The sequence below is a fragment of the Eumetopias jubatus genome, unplaced genomic scaffold, assembly GCF_037043125.1.
Source record: "Eumetopias jubatus isolate StellerSeaLion01/CBP00866 unplaced genomic scaffold, mEumJub1_p1.0 scaffold_4, whole genome shotgun sequence".
Taxonomy (NCBI): Eukaryota; Metazoa; Chordata; class Mammalia; order Carnivora; family Otariidae; genus Eumetopias; species Eumetopias jubatus.
The window spans coordinates 187,559,136-187,578,106 of NW_028274810.1; positions in this window are offsets into that span (position 1 = coordinate 187,559,136).

The window sequence follows — 18,971 nt, forward strand, 5'->3', positions numbered from 1 at the left end:
CAGAATATGACTCTAAAAATGAAAAATAAAAAATATTTTTTTAAAAAGGGTTTGATAAAATGTTCATTGAAAAAGGGAAGAAGAAAAATTCAAAGAAAAAGAAAAGACCTTTAAAAAGAATTAACTTTGAAAGACTAAAGAATCATGGTAAAAAAGCTATTAATTCTATGTGCAGTATTCCCCTAGCACTGGAGTTCTGCCGTTCTCATTGATCGGTAAACTTGTTGTTGGCTGGCTGTTCTTGCTGATCTTCTCGGGGAGCGGCCTGTTGCCATGGTTCCCAAATGTCTTTGCCAGAGGCAGGATTGCCCCACCCTTGCCGAGTCCGGGCAAATAATCTGCTCGGGTTTGCTCTTGGGAGCTTTTGTTCCCTGCAAGCTTTCCATACAGCTTTGGAGGAGGAGAGTGAAAATGGCAGCCTCCCAATCTCTACCCTGGAGGAGCTGAGAGCTTGAGGCCCCACTCCTCAGTGCACCCCCAGAGAAAAGCAGTCAATCACTCCCATCTCCCTGGTCTCCAGCCGCACTGCATGCTCACCTGGCCTAGGATCGAGTGTTTCTATCTCTTGCACCCAACCTCATGTGGAGTCTCCAAACCCAGCAGATTCCTGTGGTGCACTCCCACACCACTCCTCTCTGGGGAGGAAGGGGAGTCTCCCCAGATCTGCCGCCTTTTGTGTCCCTGCTGGAGGAGCAGTGGCCCGACTGTGCCACGGATCACAGTTTATGGCAACCCTGAGCTGAAAGCCCACTCCTCGGCTCCATCTCTGCATCTGACCTCCTTGGTCCGATACCTGGGAGCCCTGCCGCTCTCAGGCACCCCCGGTCTTCCTGTGACCCCGAGGGTCCTGAGACCACACTGTCCCAGTGAGGGTTCCACCCTCCCCCACCCCCGGCTTAGCCACTGGAGCGATGTCCCTCAGTGGAGCCGACTTCTAAAAACTCCAATTTTGTGCTCTGTTGCTCTATCACTTGCCAGAAGCAGCTGATGTAGGCCCCCTCTCCCACCATCTATTCTCCTGAATATCACCTCAGATTCACTTCTCCGCATGTCCTACCTTCCAGAAAGTGGTCACTTTTCTGTTCAGAGAGTTGTTGCTATTCTTTTCTTTGATCTCCTGTTGAGTTCATAGGTGTTCAGAATGGTTTGATCCCTATCCAGCTGAATTCCTGGGACAAGACAAAATCCAGGTCTCCTACACTTTCGCCATCTTGCTCTGCCCTCCCATATTATTTATGTCTAAACACTGGGTGTTTCCTTAAGCCTGAGACATTGTATAAATTATAGAAATGGTAGAATATTAAGAGTCAATTAAACAATGTCTCATCTAGTCAAAAATTTTTAGAAAGTTAATGCCAATTTGGGTTAATTTAAACACCCAGACACAAAGAAACCATAATTGAAACACAATTTTTTTATTATAAGCAATTGGCAAACAATTTGTATTCTATAATAAACAATTTCAGGAATAAAATATCAATCTCTGGACTAAAGCGGGGAGAATTATATTGTAAGAGGGAAGTCTTCCCATTCTAAGTTATTAGGGTTTGATGATAAGACTATCCTTATATATAAATACATAGAAAATTGCAGAAATCACAGAAAGTATAAATTTCAGAAGGGTAATTTTTAAAGAAAACAGAACTCAATCACTTTTAAAAATACAAAGCAGGACTTTTCAGGAACGATGTCAAACATCAAAGTAATTGTAAGAGTGATAATACATTTTGTTTATATAAAGCTCAATGTTTTTTTGTGTAATTTCCAGAGGAATAGTTTTTATTTTCACACCTCTCAACATTTTTATAAAAAAGTATTCTTTTGTCTCTCAGTGACTGAATAATTATTTTCTGTCATTGTGTTCCAGATTTCTCGGACTGAAGTGAAATGTTTTTATTCATTAAGCCACAAAATATCTTTCATTAAAGGAAATCTCATTTAAATGTGGTTTCCATTCTTATCTGAGAGAAATTTCTGCTTTAGGAGGATATTTGACATTTTAACAACAGTTTGTCATCTCCCATGTGTCATGATTGCCAATTAATTTGTAACCTTAGGGAAGGACCAAATGAACATGTCTTGAGAAAGGCTTCAGTTTGATGCTTTATCAGTATCAATTCTCTCTACACTGGTGGACCACTATCATCCAACTGGCAGAGACAGCAGTACTGTTTATAATACACCAATACTTTTCACTTTGATTTTTAATTTATGTTTTATTGCATCCACTTGTTTTCCCTAGCACTATTTCATTTATAAGTAATCTTATAGGAGAGAATCATATACTTCCATGAGCTTTACCTTAGGCAATCTAACAGCTGTTTTATAAGCTGTTCTTTTCAAGCCTTTTTGAATGTTTGAATGTTGTAAGATATCAAATTCACTGTTAGTCATTTCCTGTTTACAACTAAACCAAAATATGGTTACAAAACCTAAAGACAAACCTTCTTAAATATAAAATGAATGGAATCAAAATGTATTTTGTTTTAAATGGTAAAAGTGTTTTCATAAGGGAAAGATAAAAATTCAAGAATTAGATTAGATAAAATTTTATATGTAAGAGGCCACATCCTGTAGGGCTCAAGAATATAGATTCTAGAGCTACATTAGACAGGTTGAAATCCTGAATATATTGCCTGAACTCCTGGATTTTGGGCAAGTTATAGAACCTCTCCGAGACTCAGTTTTATCGTTGGGTTGTTAAATGAATCATTCAGTTAATATTTAGAAATTATATTGAAAATTTCCTGCATAATTGTGTTAGCTTTGGTTAAATGAAGTAAACAAAAAGTCATATATACCCATTATTCATTTTTTCTTCACCTGGGTTCAATAGTTTTGCTCTATTAGATTTGCTTTTTAAAGAATTATCATTAGATTAATTTTGGCTCACTTTATATAATTCAATGGAAGTTCAGTCTGACTCCAACTTTCAACAGTTCTATTTTGGAAGCCCTGACATTTTCAAATATAGGATTGTCTGTGTTTTTAGATGTACAAAACAAATTTGTATTGTTTATAAATATATAATTCATAATAAATATATAATTAAAAATAAAAATAGTGATTGCTGTAATGAATATAGTAGTTCTTATAATCCAAACACAATGAGAAAAGAAAAATCCCTACACATGCTAGAAGTTACACATCCTAGGTTTCAGTCAAATGCTACAAGAAGGGGAAAAAATTAAGAGTGTGACAAAAGTGGTTACAAATAATTTGGTGAAGACTAGGACTTCAAAGGAGGTATATTTCCAGCAATGTGAGTTCCTCTGGATAGGTAGAGAACTCTCACAGCAGAAGTAACTAAAACTTATCAATCAAGTATAAATAAAATATTCATCACAGCTGAGTTGTAAAGACAGGGAGGAATATGCTCAGATATTAAAAATAGAAATGTGATCAGAATGATGTGCAATGCATCTGGGTATGTTCTAATGGTAGCTGTTGGTATCAGACAAAGTAGAGCTTCCTGATTCAAACACTATGATTGAGACAAGAGACAAGTCTTTAGGCTATGCAAGGTAGGACATCAAAATAGATTTCTCAGGTTTTGGGGGGACCCTAAAAAGCCCACTCCCTTAATGAGATGGTGCATAAGTATATTCACATTGTTGTAGAAAAAAAGCTTTTGATCTTTCATTTTGCAAAATTGAAACTCTCTATCCATTGAACAACCTCTCATTAGGTTTTTTTTATCTCCCTATACACTTTCTGTAAAGTTTTTAAGGATTTGGCTGGATTAGGTACGTCACATAAGTGGAATTATGAAGTATTTGTCTTTTTGTGTCTGGCTTATTTCACTTAACAATATCCTCAAGGGTCATCTATATTGTAACATATGATGGCATTTTTTTCTTTTTAAAGGCAGCATAATATTCCATTGTATGTGTATACCATATTTTCTTCATCCATTTGTTTGTTGGTGGACATTTCAGTCACTTCTACCTCTTAGCTATTATGAATAGTACTGCAATAAACATAAGTGTGCAAATATCTCTGTGAGATTCTGTTTTCTGAAGTTTATTTAGTTAAGCAATCTCTACACGCAATGTGGGGCTTGAACTCATGACCCTGAGATCAAGAGCCACATGCTCTACTGACTGAGCCAGTCAGGTGTCCAGATTCTCTTTTTAATTACTTTGGATATACACCCAGAAGTGGTATTGCTTGATCATATGGTAATTCTGTTTTTAATTGTTTGAGGAACTCCATACTTTTCTATAGCAGTTGCACAATTTTACATTCCCACCAATGGTGCACAGGGTTCCAATTTCTCCACACTCTTACCAACACTTGTTATTTTCTGTTGGTGGTGTTAGTGGTGGTGGTGGTGTTAGTGGTTATTTTGACAGATGAGATAGTTAATTGTGATTTTGATTTTCATATCCCTGATGATTAGTGATGATGAGCACATTTTCATATGCTTGTTGACATTATGTATGTATTCTTTGGAGAAATGTCTATTCAAGATCTTTGCCTATTTTTAAATCTGGTTGTTTGCTTTTATTGTTCTTTAATTATAGGAAGCAAACAACAGAGGATAAAAAAACATTTTTTTGCCCCAAGATCTCATCTGATATATTATATTTCTCCATGTCTCCTTCAGCTTCCTTAAACTGTGACACTTTTTTCAGACTATCCTTGTTTTTGATGACATTGACAGTTTATAGGAGTATGGGATAGGTATTTTGTAGACTATTCTTCAGTTGAGATTTGTCTGATTTTTTTTCCCCTCATGATTAGACTAAAGTTAAGAGATTCTTCAGAGGAAGATCACAGAGGTAAAATGTCAATATAATTATATTCTATAAAAGGTACCAATTATCAACATGACTTATGACTTCTTGATTTTGACTTTACTCACCTGAGATAGTTTTTTTCAGCTTTCTTCACTGTAAAGTCACCCTTCCTCACTCCCTTCTTTTCCACACCATTTCTTATTGAATGAAGTCATTATGACCCCCCCCAACATTTAAGGGATAAAGCATTATACCCTACTTCCTTGAAAATGGAACATCTATACTAATTATTTGGAATTCTGCATAGGAGATTTGCCTCTTTCATTTATTTATTTATTCAGTCATTTGTTTATATAAATATATATAAATGGATACTTATTTTATACTTTGGTCATACTATATTATTTTGTTGATTATTTTTTCCCATTCTATATGGCTAAAATAAAAAACACAAGAAACAACAAATATTGGTGAGGATGTGGAGAAAAAGGAATCCCTGTTCACTGTTGTTGGGAATGCAAACTTGTGTAGCCACTATGGAAAACAGTGTGGAGTTTCCTCAAAAAGTTAAAAATAGAACTACCTTATGACCCAGCAGTTGTACTACTAGGTATTTAACTCCAAAATAGAAAAACACTAATTCAAAGGGATACATGCGTTCCTATGTTTATTGAAGCATTATTTACAATAGCCAAATTATGGAAGCAACCCAAGTATCTATCAATAGATGAATGTTTAAAGAAGATGTGGTATATATATATAAATCTTGTCATTTGCAATAGCATGGATTGAGCTAGAGAGTATAATACTAAGTGAAATAAGTCAGCCAGAGAAAGACAAATACTATATGATTTCACTCATATGTGGAATTTAAGAAACAAAACAAATGAACAAAGGAAAAAAAGAGACAGAGAGACAAGCAAGAAACAGACTCTTGTCTATAGAGAACAAACTGATGGCTACCAGAGAGGAGGTGGGTGGGGAGATGGGTGAAATAGGTGATGGGGATTAAAGAGTACACTTGTCAGGATGAGCACTGAGTTAGGTATAGAATTGTTGAATGTTGTATTATACACCTGAAAGTAATATAATACTGTATGTTAACTATACTGGAATTAAAATAAGAAACTTAATGAGAACAAACAAAAACCCCACAATGCACTGAAGAGAATGCTAAAAAAAAATTTTCCCCATTTTTTGCCATTGGGAGCTCCTTCAGTTGGTTACTGTGTCCTACTGTGTTTGACATATTCCCATCGTCTTTTTCAAGCACTTCTTTGCTTTCTAGCCTGATAGGATGCTCTAGGCATCTTGTCCAAATGTGACCAAAACGGGGTCCTACACTGCTGTCATCTTGGTTGCATTTGAATATTCTCTATTCTGGGCTACACAATCTCTTCAAAGAGAAGAGAACAAGATGAAAACTTAAGAGCTTTGGAATCATTCAGAATAGAGTTCAAATTCTGGTCTGACTGAAGAACAAACACATGGTAACTTGTGGTCAAACACATGTCTTTTTTGTACACAAACAACTGTTACTTTTTAGGTTCCATCTCTGGAGAAGCCTCACCAGTGATTCACTTCCCCAGATTTCCTACTTTATGATTTTTCCCTCTGTTACACATTTGTCTGGGATGGCAAAAAAATTTACAATTTGATTCTAACTAGACACTTATCTATTAAAGTTCTTTACATGTACACAGCATTTTGGTCAACTATGTTCTACATAAATATGAACCGAGTGCTCTTCTGGGTTTGTAATTTATTAACTCTTGGCTCAATTGACTTCAAAATATTATTTTTAATGTTTAAAACAATTGCTTCTTATTTAATATTTTTATGCTTATTTGGCCATATATATCACAGCTTGGTTTCTCTAGAAACAGACACCAGGTTGGAGTTGAGGGTATGAGATGTCTATTGGTATCAAAGCCTGAGAAAAGCAGGGAGAGAAAGGAGAAAGGAAGCCAGTGTCAGTCTGCAATGCAGCACTAAAAAGAGCTTCAGCCAATCTGGTGTGAGCACAGCCCATCTAAATGGCCTGGTAGGACTGAAAAGACCAGGCTGGCTGCTGCAGGCTGCTCAGGGGACTGAGCTTGGGGGACAGTGATCTGCAGCTGAGACAGACCCTCAAGTAGGAGAGCTAGAGGCTGTCTACTGAAGTCACATCCTTTACTAAAAACAATCTGAGTAGTATATTTATCTCCAAGTCTGTAACATGTACATATGTAGTGCAAGTGTATACATGAAAGCCTGCAATTCTATAAAGCTAGAGGAAAAAGTGTGGTGATCTTTGGTCTGGTTAGTGAAGTGTTTATAAAGAATAACATCTTTGAGCTGTGCTTGGAGTATGAATGAGCATCTATATTACCTTGGCACACTCTCTTTCTCTTGCTCTTTTATTGGTTACATCAGTGGCTGTAGAAGCTTACAGATAAACTATGGTGGCTCTTAATATTAACTAATAAAACATAATCCAGAACTTATTGTTTTGCCTCTGACAACTAATGTATCATAGCAATCAAAATCAGCTTCGTGTTTCAGGCATATATGTTAAATTTAAATACTTTTGATGCTGTCATAAGGAAATCAAATGTCTTGTTTTCACAATTAAAGTCACTGTTTCATAAGGGAGAATTTAATGTTATTTTTCAAGGTTTTCTTTTGTCTTCTAGGGAGAAAAGAGTTTGCCAGAGTAATTTTTATATCATTTATAGTTTTAGTTGTTGTTTACTTTTATATTTTTCTTTAAGTCTTATGCTTACACATTTAAGAGATGTGGGAAAATTAACTCCTTTTTTTTTAAGCGGTGTAACTTTTCACCAACACTCACAAGCATGCATATTATTAAATGCCTCAGGTCTAAAGGTTATGGTATTAAAATATCTATAGAAAATGATATATTCTTGGATTAGTACATTACAATCTTTTGGGGAGGGAAAATTATTTTGCTTCATTGTCATTGTAGTTAATTCTAACAGACCCAGGACCTAAATTTTCATGATATTTTATCAATATGTCAGTCATGACACAATGAGAGTGTAAACTCTTATTTTCAAGATTGGAGAAGAGACAAATTCCTTTTCAAAGCATAATTACTAGAAATGCAATAACCACTTACTGCAGGAGAAAATTAATAAGCAGGGACTGTATTATGAACTAAACATTCATAATTCCATTCTCTGGCATACATCTCTAGACTATGTTTGCGGTATATAAATTGTACATTATACTACACTAAAGGCTTAGTGTAAAGTGATTTCCACAACACGGTCATCCTGTTTTTTTTCCTCATAAAAATGTAACCAGTTGTGGATAATTAGAGGAAGCATATCCCCTGTAGTAGTGGAAATAACAAAAGTAACAGTTTGCATTTGGATGATAGTTCCATATTCCTCTGGGAAACTGAATTACTTAAGACACAATAACCAGATATCTTTGAGATGATCATATAGCTGCTGTTTTATTGATTTTTATTCAACTGAAATATTCATAAGATGTCATGCAAATTATCACAATAATCTTCCTGGCCAAAACAAAAGTCTTAAATCATGATAAGCTTTATCTTCAGTTAGGTGTCAGACTACCACACAGAGGAATGCTCAACACACAAATAAAGGTATATAATACCTGAGAGTTCTCATTAAACTGAAAATTAGGTAGTGCAGGGTCAATGTTTAATGAATTCAGATCCAGTGTTTCTTAACACAATTTCTTCTAGTATTCTTGCATCTTCCTACATCCTGATCATTTTTTTTTTTTGTATGCAGTAGTCTTAGGGGGATTCATTTAAAGGCTACTGCTTTAAGACCCTCTCCACATCTAATGAATTATCATGACAAAATAATTAACTGTTAAAATGAGTCTCAAATTATCCTTGCCTAACTGTTTTAATTCCTGGTTATTTATTTTGTTTTTGCCTCAATCACCATGCTAGCACATCACATCTCTTAATCTCAGTTTCATCCTCCCTACCATGATGGGGCTGTATGTTGTGAGTTGCAAATCCCTTCATGGGACTTTCATTTCCTCCCTAATTCTATTCTCAGGCTGTTTGGGGCTGAATTGTGACTCCACCCCAAAGTTCATATGTTGAATAGGGGAGCTTGGGTGGCTCAGTTGGTTAAGTGTCTGCCTTCAGCTCAGGTCATGATCTTGGGGTCCTGGAATCGAGCTCACATTGGACTCTCTGCTCAGTGGGGAGCCTACTTCCCCCTCTACTTCTCTCACTCTCTCTCAAGCAAATAAATAAAATCTTAAAAAAGATAAGTCATGTTGAATAGCAACCCCAAGTACTTCAGAATGTGACTGTATTTGGAGGTAGGGATGTTAAAAAGTTAAAATGAGGTCATTAAGGTATGCCCTAATCCAATACAATTGTCCTTATAGGGAGATTAGGACACAGACATATCTAGGGGGAAGACCATGTGCAGCCACAGTGAGAAAATTGCCTGTATAAGCCAAGGAGCGAGGCTTCAGAGGAAACCAAATCCCCTGACACCTTGATCTCAGACTTTTAATCTCCAGAACTGAGAAAAATAGTATTTCTGTTGTTTAAGTCACCCAGTCCCAGTCTGTGGCACATTGTTGTGGCAGCCCTGGCACATGGATATGCAGGCTAATTCCAAACTCCTGGACATGGCTTGTGCATTCTTTATGTCAGGTATCTCAGCCTTATCCTTGCTATTCATCACATTTATCTGCTCTATTACACTATTTTTCTTTCTCTCTTTTTAAAATTTCTCCACTTTCAATGTATGAATTTCCTTTGTTTTTTTTTTTTAATTCAGATTAGGCATTGCCATTTTATTTTTTTGAAGTATTCCCCAAGCAATATTTATTTTTAGGCAAACATTTGCATAGCCTCTTATGACTCTATTTTATGAACCTTATCATGTTTGCACATGTCTATCCTTTTCTGGATTTAGTTAATTTTGCACTGTTTATTTTTGAGTCCTTATTTTGGGTCCTCAATTTGATTCCTGAATTTGCTCAATAAATATGTTAAAACAATGATTAAATGGAGGCTTTGTCACCATTGATTAGTAATCTCTAGGCTTGGGATTTCAAAGTGGTTCTCAATGTCCCTTCAAATGTAACTAACAAGAAGTCATAGAACTAATTTACATTGTAAGCAAATACCTGAACTAACCATGAAATAGTCATATGAGATAGGACAATGAATTAAGGATATTCTTAATCATTTAAAATTGGTTGCTAAGAGAGTAGATCTTAAGTTCTCATTACAAAAAAAAAAAACTGTAACTTTGTGTGATGGATGTTAACTAAATGTGTTGTGGTAATCATTTTGCAATGTATACATATATCAAATCACTATGTTATATGCCTAGAGCTAATGTACTGTTATATGTCAGTAATGTCTAATTAAAAAATGATTATAAAAAAGAAAGAATTTTAGCATCAATAATTTTAAAAGCTATCCAGTCCTCAGTATTTCCAGCTCAGCCTGAGCCTGGGTTTCTCTTCCATCAAGGTTTACTGTCCTGTCTGAGAAATTACAGAAGCCTGGTTATATACTGAAAACAAAGAAAACCTCTGGCTAACCTTCAGTTATAGGTCAACTGGAGCATTCTAGATTGAGGTCACTTGTGTAGAAGCTATGGGAAAAGGAAATATTGTACTTTTGTACAGAATTTTCCTTGCTGAGATGCAATCATGCAACCATATTAAAAGTCTAAACCAATCCCCATCACTTTGTAGTGACCCCCCAAACATTCTAGAATAAATCTATCATTAAAAAAACTTCTGAGGCCTTCTCTTAAGGAAGATACATGAAAAATATTGGGGAAAGATTAAGTGTATAGGGATAGGAAAATGATTTTGAGACATTGCCTTAGAAAAATTAAAAATATTTTTCTTAAGATAACAAAAATAAAATTGGCCTTTTTTTTCTAGACATTAAAATCACTCAAAGAATAGAGTTCCTCAGGTATATCTGGGCTCCTCACTAAAATCATTCAATTACTTTCTATAAGGACTTGAACGTACTAACATTTGCCCTAATCTTCCTATTATCACAATAAAAACACATCAATTTATTACTGTTTTAGTTCTTCAACTTTTTGCACAGGAAACCAACTACTTTTCCAAATCATCAGTTTCCTTTTGAATTTATTCATAACATTTTTCCAAGATAAATGCATACATTTTAAAAATAATTCTTGGTACACCTGGGTGCCTCAGTTGGTTAAGCAGCTGCCTTTGGCTCAGGTCATGATACCAGGGTCCTGGGATCAAGCCCCACATTGGCCTCCCTGCTCAGTGGAGAGCCTGTTTCTCTCTCTCCCTCTGTGCTGCTCTGCCTACTTGTACTCGCTCTCTATCTCTCTGTCAAATAAATAAATAAAATCTTTAAAAAAAATAACTGCTTTCATAAAAAAATTCTTTTCATTTGAAAGTGATTTTAGACTTACAGGAAGTAGCAAGGATAGTACAGAGTGCTCTCATGTATCCTACACCCAGTTTCCTCAGTTGTTAATATAATTTTTTAAAGATTTTATTTATTTATTTATTTATTTATTTAGACATGAGCAGGGGGATGGGCAGAGGGAGAGGGCAGAGAATCTCAAGCAGACTCCGTGCTAAGCATGAAGTCTGACATGGGACTCAACCCTAAGGTCATGACCTGAGCTAAAATCAAGAGTTGGATGCTTAACCAATGGAACCATCCAGGCACCCTTCAATTGTTAATATTTGTATTACTAATGGTATATTTGTCTCAAAAAAAGGAACTAGATTACTACAGTTAAAGTCTATGCTTTATTCAAACATCCTTATTTTTATCTAGTCTTTTTTTATATTCCAGCCACGCATCTAAGATACCATATTACATTTATTCACCAGGTCTTCTTAGGTTCCTTTTGGCAGTGACAGTTACTCAGACTTTTCTTGTTTTTTATGACCTTGATAGGTTTGAGGAATACAGGTCAGATATCTTGTAGACTATTTCCCAGTTTGGGTTTGTCTGATGTTTTTCTCAAGTTTATATGAAGCTTATGGACTTTTGGATGGAGGCCACAAAAGTAAAGTATCATTTTCATCACATTAAATGCAAGACAGATGCTATCGATATGACTTCTCACTCTTTTTTTTTTAGATTTTTTATTTCTTTGTTTGACAGAGAGAGACGGTAGAGAGGGAACACAAGCAGGGGGATTGGGAGAGGGAGAAGCAGGCTCCCGGCTGAGCAGGGAGCCCGATGCAGGGCCTGAGCCCAGGACCTTGGGATCTGCATTTTCCTAATGATAAATTATTTGAAACATTTTTCTCTATGCTTATTTGCTATCTATCTATCATCTAATTTATTTATCTTCATTGGTAGGTATTCAGATCTTTAGCTTATTTTGTTAATTGAATTTTTAATATTCTTACTGTTATATTTTAACTGTTTTTATTATATTTTGGATGCATGTCCTTTGCTTGATATGTCATCTGCTAATATTTCTTCTCAGTAAATGACTTTTCTGTCTAGTAACAGTGACTTTACGTGCAAAAGTTTTAACTGATAAAAATTTTACAGTTTTTTTCTTTTATGGACTGTGCTTTTAGTGTTATAGTTAGAAACTCATCACCAGATCCAAAATTGTCTTGAGTTTGTTTTATTCTGAGTTACATGGTTTTGCATTTTACATTTAAATCTAAAATCCATTTTGAGTTAATTTTTTCATAAGATATAAAGTCTGGATCTAGTTTTATTTTTGTGCATATGGTTGTACAATTGTTCAACATTGTTGAAAAGATTATCTTTTCTTCATTGAATTGCTTTTGTGTTTGGTCAAAAATTAGTTGACTATATATGTTTTGGGTTATTTCTGAGTCTTCTATTTTATCAACCATTGTATCTATTCTTTCACTAATGCATTAATTTTTTTACATAGGTGTTTATATACTTGTTTGTGTGAGAAATAAAGAGATAGAGAAATACTTTTCTTTAGTTCAAAACCAGCAAACTGCATCATCATGCACTATGATTCAATATACAGAGTATGAGTTTCTACATTATATTTCTCACTAAAAACTGACATTTGAAATAAATACAAGTTATTTCTTAAGGCCATGCTATGCATTAAGCTACACAGTAGTTAAGAAACAAAACTAGGAAACAGTTTCTTTTATTTTAGAGGAAGAATATGTTGAACAATGACTGCTTCAAATAAGATCTTTGAAATTACAAAACATCACTCAGTAAGTTGCAGTAAGAATGTTAAAAAGAGAATAAAATTTGTTAGGAAATGAAGATAAAATGTGTTCTTCAGTGACTAGAATTTACATGAGATTTTCTATTGGTGCAGCTACTATGAGGCATTTAAGGGAAATGGAGCTTGAGATTTATATTTTTCAGGAGTTTTAGAGATAACAGCTTTACCAATTATAAGTCTTTGGAAGAGTTAACTAAGGAAGGGGTCTTACTTCCACAATTGCTCTGTAGCTAATACTCAAGGATGATGTTATGCTGCTTTGGTTTGAGGACACTCATTGTGGGTATGTTGCTGATTGGATACAGATGATAAAATTGGGGCTGCTGTGAGCAGCAGTACCTCGTGCATGGTGAGCTGAACGAAACTGAAGTAATACATCTTCAGATGCAGTTCCTTTGGCTCCTGACTGTAACTGACAATAAAAAGGACTATGAGCTGGTCTCAAAAGTACATGTCCTTTTCTAGTCTAAAGAACCAAGATCCAGGAAAGTCAATCATTCCTGGATAATGGTTACCAACAATCTGAAAGATTTCTATCCTGATGTAACCTGTCAGGAAAAAAAGAAAAAAAGAAAAAGAAAAGAAAAAAGAAAGAAAAAGAAAAAGAAAAAGAAAGAAAGAAAGAAAGAAAGAAAGAAAGAAAGAAAGAAAGAAAGAAAGAGAAAGAAAGAAAAAAAAATCAATCCAATGCAGAAAAAGCCCAAGCTTTAAGAACCGTGCTTTGTCTCCTGGCCTGCTTTTACTTATCATCTACTTATGAAACATACATTTAGCCTACAATTAGTAATCTGATACTGGTCAGCTGCAGTTTATAACCAATATCTTGATGTAATTGTCAATGATGGCTCCCTTTATCTTCAAAAATATTTTCTTGTATGAAAATATATGATGGCTGTACCACCAATATTTTCACTGACTAGATTTTTAAGATGTCATTTTAATGCCTTTTCTAGACCAGAAACAGATGAAATAAAAAAGAAGAAAAAGTGATTTTAGTTTCTGTTTCTGTATACTCTTCATTTATTCATCAAAAGTATTCCAGGCAACTAAATAAAATCAGGAAAACAATGCATAAACAAAATGAGAAGTTTAATAAAAAATTAGAGACTTTAAAAAAGAACCAAACAGAAATCCTGAAACTAAAGAATACAATGACAGATCTGAAAAATTCAAAAGAGAACTTCAACAAAAGACTTCATCATTCAGAAGAAAAAAACAGGCAAACTTCAAGAAAAGTAATTTGAAATTAGCCAATTAGGAAAACAAAAGAAAAACAAATGAAAAAGAGTGAACAAAAATTATCAGTTATGTTAATTATGGGACAACATCATGCAAGTGAACATCCAAGTCATGGGAGTACCAAATGAAAAGAGAGAAAAGGGGCAGAAAGACTATATAAAGAAATAAGATATCAATACTTCATAAATCATGGAGCAATATGAACATCCAGGGACAGGAAGACCATATGACCCTTAGCAAGATCAACCCAAAGAAAATTGCTCTGAGATATATGTAATCAAATTGTCAAAGTGTCAAAGGAGGAGAAAAAATTTAAAGCAGCAATAGAAAAACAACTCATCAAGGGAACTTCCATAAAGCTATCAGTGAATTTCTCTGCAGAAACCTTGTGGGCCAGAAGGGAGTGGGATGATATCTGCAAAATACTGAAAGAAAAATTAAAAACAAACAAAAAAACCCCAAAAAAACCTGCTAGCCAAGAGTACTACACCCAACAAGCTCACCTTCAGAAATGAGAGACAAAGACATTTCTATACAAACAAAAGCTAAAAAAATTAGTCACAAACCAGCATTATAATAAATGCTAAAGAGATTTCTGCAAGTTGAAATGATGCTAAGTAACTACATGAAAACATATAAAAGGATAAAACTCACTGGTAAAGGCAAATATATAGTCAAATTCAGAATACCATAATGCTGTAATGGTTGTGTATAAATCAACTGTATCTCTAGCATGAAAGTTAAGAAACACTAATATTAAGAATAATTATAGCTACAATAATTTGTTAACAGATGCACTATATGAAAAGATGTAAAGTATAACATCACCAGCACAAAATATGGAGGGAGGAAAAGTCAAAGTGTAGTTTTTATATGCAATTGAAGGTAAGTTAATATCAGCTTAATACAAATCATTATCTCTGTAAGATATTTTGTGTAAGTCTACTTGTAACCAGAAAGAAAAAAACCTAGTAATTACACAAAAGATAAAGAGAGATCAATTAATCAGAAAGGAACACAGTAAGAAAGATTAAAGGAAAACTGTCAGAAAACAATTAAAAAATGAAAATAGTAAGTCCTTACCTATCAATAATTATTTTAAAAGTAAATGGATAACATTCTCCATAAAAAGGCAAAATCCTTGTATAGCTAAAAGAACAAGATTCAATAATATGCTGTCTATAACAGACTTAACTTTAGCTTTAAAACCACACATATGTTGGAAGTGAAGGATGGAAAAAGATATCCCACACAAATGATAAACAAAAAAAAGCAGAAGTGGTTTTATTTATATCCAATAAAATAGAATTTTAGTAAAAATCAGTGACAAGAGACAAAGATGATCATTATTTAGTGACAAAGGGGTCAATTCATCAAGAGGATACAGCAATTATTTTTTTTTAAGATTTTATTTATTTATTTGAGAGAGAGCACGAGAGGGAAGAGAGTCAGAGGGAGAAGCAGATTCCCTGTTGAGCAGGGAGCCCAATGTGGGACTTGATCCCGGGACTCCAGGATCATGACCTGAGCTGAAAGCAGTCGCTTAACCAACTGAGCCACCAGGCACCCTGAGGAAACAATTATAAATATATATGCACCCAACTTTAGGGTACCTACATGTTTAAAGCAAATATTAAGAGAACTGAAGGAAGCAATAAATAGTAATACAATAATACAAAGATTCAATATCCCACTTTCAACATTGGATAAATCACCCAAATAAAAAAAAATAGTAAGAAAACAGCAGACCCAAATAACACTGTAGAACAAATGGACCTTAGAGACATAAATAGAACATTCCATCTGACAGCACCAGAATATACATTCTCCACAAGTTCACATGGGACATCCTCAAGGATAGATAATATGTGGAGTCACAAAGCAAGCCTTAAAAAATTAAAGATTAAAATCTTATCTAATAACTTTTCTGATCATAGTGGTATGAAACTAAAAATCAATAATAGGAAGAAAACTGAAAAAATCACACATAGCCAATGGGCCAAAGAAGAAATCTAAAAAACAAAACAAAACAAAAACAACAACAAAGAGTTTTGAGACAAATAAAAATGAGAACACAACATACCAAAATTTATGGGATACAACAAAAATAGTTCTGAGGGAAGTTTATAGCAATAAATGCCTACATTAAGAAAAAAAAAGATCTTACATAAACAACCCAATTTTATATCTCAAGGAAATAGAAAAAAAAAAACAAACTAAGCCCAAGTTAGTAGAAAGAAGAAAATAATAAAGATTGGAGAAGAAATAAATGAAATAGAATCCAGAAAAACAATAGGAAAAAAAAACTAATGAAAGTAAGAATTAGTTTTTCAAAAAGATATACAAAATTGACAAGTTATTATAGAGATTAACCAAGAAAAAAATCAGAGAGGACTCAAACAGAATCTAAAAATTGAAGAGGAGGCATTACAAAGGACACCGCAGAAATACAAAGGACCATAAGAGTTTATTATTCTTATGAATAATTATATGCAAATAAATTGGACAACCTAGATGAAATGGATACATTACTAGTACAACCTACAAAGACTGAATCATGAAAGAATAGAAAGTCTGAACAGAATAATAATGACTATGGAGATAGAACCAGCAATCAGAAAATTCCCAACACAGAAAAGCCGAGGACCAGATGGTTTCACTAGTGAAATCTACCAAATGTTTAAAGAAGAATCAATCTTTCTCAAACTCTTCCAAAAACAAAAGGGAACACCCTCGGAATCATTTTATGAGGCCAGCATACCATAATACCAAGCCAGATAAGGACAATACAAGAAAACAAAACTACAGACCAGAATCCCTGATTAATATAGGTACAAAAATCTCAACAAACTCTCAGCAAACCAAATTCAACAGCACATTAAAAGAATCATATGCCATAATCAATGGAATTTATCTCTGCCAGGATGCAAAGATGGTTCAAATATGCAAATCAATGTATATGTACACCACATTAATAGAATAAATTATAAAAATCATAATCCTCTCAATAGATGTAGAGTTTTTGACAAAATTCAACATCCTTTTATGATAAAAATTTTCAATATGTTGAGTATAGTAGCAGTGTATCTCAACATAATAAGGGCCATATGTGACAAATCCACAGTTGAAATCATATTCCACAAAATTTGAAAGTTTTTCCTCTAAATTCAGGAAGAAGACATGGGTGCTTATTCTCTTTATTCCTATTCAACATAGCAATAGAAGTCCTATACAGAGCAATTAGGTAAGAAAAGGAAATAAAAGCCATACAAGTCAGAAAGGAAAAGTTAAAATTGTCTGTTTTCAGATGACATGATTTTATAAAAGGAAAATCTTAAAGACTACAACAAAGCTGTTAGAAATAATGAATTCAGTAATGTGACAGGATATAAGACCAACATATAAAATTGGTTGCATTTCTAAACATTAACAATGAAATATCTGAAAGAAAAATAAGGGAAACAATTTCATTTACAATAGTCTCAAAAAAAGTAAAGTACTTAGGAATAAATTTAACCAAGAGGGGAAAGATCTGTACCCTGGGAGCTATAAGACATTAATGAAAGAAATTGAAAAAAGCACAAACAGATGGAAAAATGCCCATATCCATAGACTGGAAGAATTAATGTTACTAATCAATTTACAGATTCAGTGGAATTCTTATTAAAATTGCAATGGTATTTCTCATACAAATAGAAAAAAACTCTCCTAAAATTTGTATGGAAACATTAAAGACCCGAAATAGCCAAAGCAATCTTGAGAAAGAACAAAGCCGGAGGCATCACACTTCCTGTTCAAACTATATTACAAAACTATAGTAATCAGGATAATATAGTGCTAGCATAAAAACTGACATATAGACCAATGCTACAGAATTGATAACCCTGAAATAAAGCCAGTTATATACAGTCAACAAGTATTTGATGTGGGAGCCAAGAACACTCAATTGGGAAAAGATAGTCTCTTCAGTGAATGGTGTTGTGAAAACTAGACAACCACATGCAAAAGAATGAAATTAGACCTCTATCTTTTTTAAAAAATATTTTATTTATTTCTTTATTTTAGAGAGAGAGACAGAGCAGGAGGAGGGACAGAGAGAGAGGTGGAGAGAGAGAAATCAAGCAGACTCCATGCTAAGTGGAGATCATGACCTGAGCCAAAATCAAGAGTTAAACGCTTAACATATTGAGCCACCCAGGAGACCAAAATTGGACCACTATCTTACAGCACTCACAAAAATTAACTTGAAATGGATACAAGACTTAAACATAAGACCTGCAACTGCAAAATTCCTAGAAAAGAACAGGGAAAAATCTCCTTGATATTGGTCTTGGCTACAATTTTTTGCATATGACACCAAAAGTAAAAGCAACCAAAGTAAAAATAAATGAGTAGTACCATATCAAACTAAAAAGTTTCTGCATAGCTAAAGAAACAATGAGGCAACATACAGAGTGGGGAAAAATATTTGCAAACCAGATATGAAATCAGGAGTTAATATCCAAAATATATAGGCAATCTTACAACTCAATAGCATAAAATCAAATAATGTGATTAAAAAATGGACAGAGTACCTGAATAGACATTTTTCCAAAGAAAATATACAAGTGAACTATAGGTACGTGAAAGGATTCTCAACATCACAAATCATCGGGGAGTACAAATCACAACCCTCACGAAATATCACCTCACATTGTTAGAATGGCTATCATGAAGAAGACAAGAGATAACAAGTGTTGGTGAGAATAAGGGAGAAAAGGGGACAGTTGAT